Genomic DNA, 7,377 nt, shown 5'->3' on the forward strand with positions numbered 1-7,377 from the left:
CCAGGGTTATATCCTCTTGTTGGACTGTTCCCTTCACTATTATGTAGTGAACTATTTTGTCTCTTGTGATGGCCTTCATTTTGAAGTCTATTTTGTCAGACATGAGTATTGCTACTCCTTCAACTTTTTCTTTTCCATTTTCATGGAAATTTTTCCCCCTATCCCTTCTCTCTCATCCTGTGTCTTTTGTTCTTATGTGGGTCTCTTGTAGACATCATATAGTTGGATCATGTTTTTGTATCCATTCAGCTACCCTATGCCTTTTTATTTATTTATTTTACTTTGGCTGAAAAAAATCTGGTTCAGCATTCTGCTTGCAGGATTCTACATATACTGTATATGTGGTGAGTGTGTGTATGTGTGTATAATAGCTTTCCCCCCCCCAAGGGATTGGAGTATGGTCTAGCCCACTTTTCCATGATTATATAGGAACTATTATGTTCTTTGCTAGCAAAATAAGAAGTGCAAGGTCTGCATTTCCACAAACTTGTTGCAAAGCCCTAAGAACTTTCTGCAAAGTAAAGCGAGCACAGAGAATTTGGTCAATGTCTGCAGCAGGAAAAAGTAATGGTGGAAGAATTGAGGGACTTCATGGATAGCTGATAGGTGGCTCAAATTCAATAAGTGGCCCTGAGCTTCAGGACAGACATCTTCTCTGGTCTCAGGCCCATTTGTTACAGGATTCTATGTGACCTGACCCAAATATTTAACCAATATGAAATCTGATGACAAGGACTTAGTTTGCTCCAAAGTCTGATTGAGTGCATCCTCCTTTCCTGCTAGAATTTTAGGTGAAATTTCTACACCTAAGGTGCATTGTAATTGATTAGACATTTTAGCTGAGGCTAGAATTACAGAACTGCTCTCATTTACTGATTCTGTAAACCAGAGGACACCTTCCGTGTCAGTTACTAGGCCATCAGCTGGACCCCTGAAGTTACTATCCTCTACATCTTCCATTCCAGTGCCAGTTGAAGTGTCCACTAGTTTTTCTGTCTTTACTGAAACAGATGTGGTTTGATGAAAGGAGACTTGTGAACTCTGTTCACTCTGGATCTCTTTCAGAAAGGACGCCCAAACTTGTTTGGTCCTCAGTTACTGTTTCTGATTGACAGATAACTTCTTCAGATGTAATTTTTGAAGCTGGTTTACTACTAGTGACCAGAAGTCTTTGAATTTCCTTCAAGGCTTCTGTGATGGAAGAGCAAGATTCTTCCACTGACTCCACAGAGACTTATAATGGGGGAGCAATTCCCACAGTCTTCAATTCTTCCAGTCATTTCCACATTACTTTCTGGGAGCAGTAAATTATGAGTGGAAATGGAACTACTGAAGATTTCAGATGAAGGGTTACATTTTGATGTTTCCACTTCCATCAAAGGATTATCTTAGGTGAGGTCAGATGCACTGATGTTCTTGACATTAGCATTTTGACTGCCAGCCGAACTAGGCACAGCGAGTAGGGGCTGTTCAACTATATCTACTTCCATAAGTGTTTCTGAATTGGAGCAATCAGAGAACCCTGAGGGTAGACTATTCTGTGCACATGGGAGGTCCATATTCTGCTGCAGCCTGTCTCCTTTCTTTGCAGCTTCCACATCACCACTTTTTGGTTGATTCTGTTGCCCTTCTCCAAGAAGTTCAAGGTCCTCTGTGCACTGCAGCTGGAGTGGGCCCCAGACCAGAGAAAAGTGGTGACTTGGGAATGTCATCATTACCAACTTCAGATGGATTAAACCATTAGTCCTGTCCCTCAGGACAGAGTCTTGAAATTGGTTATCCTGTGGGTTTCGCTCACTATGTCTCTGCTTCAGTCTGCCCTATCAAGCCCAGTGACCCAGACAGCATCACACTGAAAGCTGTGAAGGCTTCAAAGGCTACCACTGAATTCCAGATACCCTCTGAAAAGAAAGAGCATCTTCCTCTATAGGATCTCTTTGGTCGTGCTTCTCTAGCAGACTGGAGTCCAGCTATGCCTTGGCAGAATTCATCAGAGGAAGCCACTGTTGCAGGTAATCTGGAGCCATCTCCTGCTGAAAGAAATACCCAGGGCCTCAACTCTCATCTCCACCCAAGACAGGAAGTGTCTGTCACAGCGACTAGGATGCAAGAACCACAGAGGTTTCTAGGTAAAAAGGGTTGGCATCCAGAATATGAGAATATGAGTCAGGTGAATGGCCTTTAGCAGCACGAGGAGCCAGGGAATGGATAGCATGAGGTTGTACAACAGAATGCGCCTCATGACCAAGAACACCCATGCCTTTTGATTGGAGCATTTAATCCATTTTCATTTAAGGTTATTATTGATAAGTACTTATTTATTGCCATTTTAATTCTGTATGGCTATGTTTCTCTCTCTATTTCTTCTCATTACAGAAATCCCTTTAGCATTTCTTGTAACGCTGACTTGGTGGTGATGTACTCCTTTAGCCTTTTTTTTTCTTTTTTGTCTGGGAAGCTCTTTATTTGACCATCTACTTTGAATGATAGCCTTGCCAGATATAGTAATCTTGGTTTCAGATCCTTGAGTACTTCATGCCATTCTCTTCTGGCCTATAGGGTTTCTGATGAGAAATCAGGTGTCAGCCTTATTGAAGCTCCTTTGTAGTAACAATTTTCTTTTCTCTTGCTGCCTTTAAGATTCTCTCTTTGTCTTTATTTTTTTTTTCATTTTAATTATTATGTGTCTGGGCATGGGCCTGTTTGGACTCTTCTTGCTTGGTGTTCTCTGTGCCTCCTGAACATGTGTGACTTTTTCCTTTACCAGGTTGAGGATGTTTTCTGCCATAATTTTTTAAAACACATTATCTATCATTTTCTCCCTTTTTGTCTCTTCTGGCACATCTGCTATTCAAATATTGTTGTTTCACATTGTCCCACAGCTCCCTTACACTATCCTCCTCTCTTTTAATTCTTTTTTTTTCTTTTTCATTCTCTGATTGAGTGATTTTTTTCAACCCTGTCTTCTAATTCACTGATTTAACCCTCAGCTTCCCCTAATCTCCTGTGTATTCCTTCCATTGTGTTCTTTGTTTGTGCTATGTCATTCTTTATTTCTGTTTTCGTAGTTACTATATCTTTTCTCATGTTGTTGAGCATCTTTACCATCATTACTCTGAACTCTGTTTCAGATGCATTTCGTATCTCTACTTCATTTATCTCTTCTTCTGGATAATTCTCTTGTTCTTTCATTAGGGGGTTTCTTTGTTTCCTCATTTTGGCTGCCTGTTTTTGTTTGTGACTAGGTTTTTTTTTTTTATTATTGTTCAAAAGTTTGTAATGGTCTTTATTATCCATGAATGAGTGAGATCATGTGGTATTTTTCCTTCATTGACTGGCTTATTTCACTTAACCCTCAGCTTCCCCTAATCTCCTGTGTATTCCTTCCATTGTGTTCTTTGTTTGTGCTATGTCATTCTTTATTTCTGTTTTCGTAGTTACTATATCTTTTCTCATGTTGTTGAGCATCTTTACCATCATTACTCTGAACTCTGTTTCAGATGCATTTCGTATCTCTACTTCATTTATCTCTTCTTCTGGATAATTCTCTTGTTCTTTCATTAGGGGGTTTCTTTGTTTCCTCATTTTGGCTGCCTGTTTTTGTTTGTGACTAGGTTTTTTTTTTTTATTATTGTTCAAAAGTTTGTAATGGTCTTTATTATCCATGAATGAGTGAGATCATGTGGTATTTTTCCTTCATTGACTGGCTTATTTCACTTAGCATAATGCTCTCCAGTTCCATCCATGCTGTTGCAAATGGTAAGAGTTCCTTCTTTTTTACAGCAGCATAGTATTCCATCGTGTAGATGTACCACAGTTTTCTAATCCATTCATCTACTGATGGGCACTTAGGCTGTTTCCAAATCTTAGCTATGGTGAATTGTGCTGCTATGAACATAGGGGTGCATAGATCCTTTCTGATTGGTGTTTCTGGTTTCTTGGGATATATTCCTAGAAGTGGGATCACAGGGTCAAATGGGAGTTCCATGTTTTGTTTTTTGAGGAAACTCCATACTGTCTTCCATAGTGGCTGCACCAGTCTGCATTCCCACCAGCAGTGCACAAGTGTTCCTTTTTCTCCACATCCTCTCCAGCACTTGTCGTTTGTTGATTTGTTGATGATAGCCAGTCTGACAGGTGTGAGATGGTACCTCATTGTTGTTTTGATTTGCATCTCTCGGATGATTAGTGACTTTGAGCATGTTTTCATATGTCTCTTGGCTTTCTGAATGTCCTCTTTTGAAAGGTGTCTATTTAGATCCTTTGCCCATTTTTTGATTGGATTGTTTATCTTCTTTTTGTTAAGTTGTATGAGTTCCCTATAAATTTTGGAGATTAGGCCCTTATCAGATATGACGTTGGCAAATATGTTTTCCCACGCAGTGGGTTTTCTTGTTGTTTTGTTGATGGTTTCTTTTGCTGTGCAGAAGCTTTTTATTTTGATGTAGTCCCATTTGTTCATTTTCTCTTTAGTTTCAACTGCCCTAGGAGCTGTATCAGTGAAGAAATTGCTTCGGCATATGTCTGAGATTTTGTTGCCTTTGGATTCTTCTAGAATTTTTATGGTTTCCTGTCGTACATTTAAGTCCTTTATCCATTTTGAGTTTATTCTTGTGTATGGTGTAAGTTGGTGGTCTAGTTTCATTTTCTTGCATATATCTGTCCAATTTTCCCAACACCACTTATTGAAGAGACTATCTTGGCTCCATTGTATGTTCTTGCCTCCTTTGTCAAATATTAATTGAGCATATTGGTTTGGGCCAATTTCTGGGTTCTCTATTCTATTCCATTGATCTATATGCCTGTTCTTGTGCCAGTACCAGGCAGTTTTGAGAACAGTGGCTTTGTAATACAGCTTGATATCCGGCATTGAGATCCCACCTACTTTGTTCTTTCTCAGGATCGCTGCAGCTATTCGGGGTCTTTTTTTATTCCAGATGAATTTTTGGAGAGTTCGTTCTAGATCTTTGAAGTAGGCCATTGGTATTTTAATGGGAAGTGCGTTGAATTTATAGATTGCTTTGGGTAGTATGGACATTTTAATGATGTTGATTCTACCAATCCAAGAACATGGTATGTTCTTCCATCTCTTTATGTCTTCCTCTATCTCTTTTTTCAATGTCCTGTAGTTTTCTGAGTAGAGGTCTTTTACCTCTTTAGTTAAGTTTATTCCTAGGTAGCTTAATTTTTTTGGTGCGATGGTAAATGGGATTGTTTTTATAATCTCTCTTTCTGAAAGTTCACTATTGGTGTATAGAAATGCCTCAGATTTCTTGGGGTTAATTTTGTATCCTGCTACATTGCCAAATTCATGTATTAAGTCTAGTAGTTTTTTGATGGAGTCTCTAGGGTTTTGTATGTATAATATCATGTCGTCTGCAAATAAGGACAGTTTTACTTCCTCTTTTCCAATTTGGATGCCTTTTATTTCTTCTTCTTGTCTAATTGCAATGGCTAATACTTCCAGGACTATGTTAAAGAGGAGTGGCGAGAGTGGGCATCCCTGTCTTGTTCCTGTTCTTAGGGGAAATGGTGTTAGTTTTTGTCCATTGAGTATGATGTTGGCTGTGGGCCTGTCATATATGGCTTTTATTATGTTGAGGTATGATCCTTCTATTCCCACCTTGCTGAGAGTTTTTATCAAAAATGGGTGTTGGATTTTGTCGAATGCTTTTTCTGCATCAATTGATATGACCATGTGGTTTTTTTCTTTCAATTTGTTTATGTGATGTATCACATTTATTGATTTACGGATGTTGTACCATCCTTGCATCCCTGGGATAAATCCTACTTGGTCATGGTGTATGATCTTTCTGATGTACTGCTGCATCCTATTTGCTAAGATTTTGTTGAGGATTTTGGCATCTATGTTCATGAGGGATATTGGCCTGTAATTCTCTTTCATTGTGTTGTCTTTACCTGGTTTTGGTATTAGGGTGATGCTGGCTTCATAGAATGAGCTTGGAAGTGTTCCTTCCTCCTGAATTTTTTGTAGTAGTCTGAGGAGGATAGGTTTTAGTTCTTCCTTGAAAGTTTGGTAAAACTCCCCTGAGAAGCCATCTGGTCCTGGGCTTTTGTTTGCTGGGAGCTTTTTGATGACTGCTTCAATTTCTTCCATAGTTATTGGCCTATTGAGATTTTTAGATTCTTCCTGATTGAGTTTTGGAATGTTGTACTTTCCTAGGAATTTGTCCATTTCCTCCAGGTTGTCTAGTTTGTTGGAGTAGAGCTGTCCATAGTATTGTTTAACAATCATTTGTATTTCTGTGGGGTCTGTTGTTATTTCGCCTCTATCGTTTCTGATTTGGTTTATTTGGGACCTCTCTCTTTGCTTCTTGGTGAGCCTGGCTAGAGGTTTGTCAATCTTGTTTATCCTTTCAAAGAACCAGCTCTTGGTTTCATTGATTTTCTGTATTGTTTTTTTGGTCTCTATGTCATTTATTTCTGCTCTAATCTTTATTATCTCCTTCCTTCTGCTCACTCTGGGGTTTTCTTGTTGCTCTCTTTCTAATTCTTTGAGTTGTAGAGTTAGATGATTTACAACCATTTTTTCTTGTTTTTTGAGATAGGCCTGTAGAGCTATAAACTTCCCTCTCAGGACTGCTTTCATTGTGTCCCATAGGTTTTGGATTGTTGTGTTTTCATTGTCATTAATGTCCAGGATGTTTTTAATTTCTTCTTTGATGTCATTGGTAACCCAATCAATATTTAATAACATGCTATTCAGCTTCCAAGTGTTTGAGTATTTTGGGTTGTTTTTATTGTAGTTTATTTCTAACATTATGCCATCGTGGTCTGAGAAGAAGCTTTTTATGATTTCAATCTTCTTGAATTTGTGGAGACTTTGCTTGTGACCCAATATGTGGTCTATTTTTGAATATGTCCCATGAGCACCTGAGAGGAATGTATATTCCATGGCTTTGGGGTGAAGTGTTCTGAAGATGTCAATTAAGTCCATCTGATCTAGTGAGTCATTTAGGATTGCTGTTTCTTTGCTGATTGTTTGTCTAGCGGGCTTATCCAGTGGTGTCAGTGGTGTATTAAAGTCCCCTACTATGATTGTATTGTTGTCGATCTCTCCTTTGATATCTTCCAGGAGTTTTTTTATGAATTTGGGTGCTCCTGCATTGGGTGCATATATGTTTACCAGGGTTATATCTTCTTGTTGTATTGATCCCTTTAGTATTATGAAGTGGCCTTCCTTATCTCTGGTTATGGCCTTCACTTTGAGATGTATTTTGTCCGATATAAGTATTGCTACCCCAGCTTTCTTTTCCTTTCCATTTGCGTGAAAGATATTTTTCCATCCCTTCACTTTCAGTCTGTGTGAGTCCCTTCTAATGAGGTGGGTCTCTTGTAGACAGCAGATGTATGGGT

General features: G+C 38.8%; 1 pseudogene; it reads right to left on the reverse strand.

Moving 5' to 3' along the window:
• Positions 1-421: 421 nt before the first annotated feature.
• On the reverse strand, positions 422-1,712 carry LOC102254074 (annotated as a pseudogene).
• Positions 1,713-7,377: the final 5,665 nt, after the last annotated feature.

The sequence above is a fragment of the Myotis brandtii genome, unplaced genomic scaffold (assembly GCF_000412655.1).
Source record: "Myotis brandtii unplaced genomic scaffold, ASM41265v1 scaffold779, whole genome shotgun sequence".
NCBI classification, from domain to species: domain Eukaryota; kingdom Metazoa; phylum Chordata; class Mammalia; order Chiroptera; family Vespertilionidae; genus Myotis; species Myotis brandtii.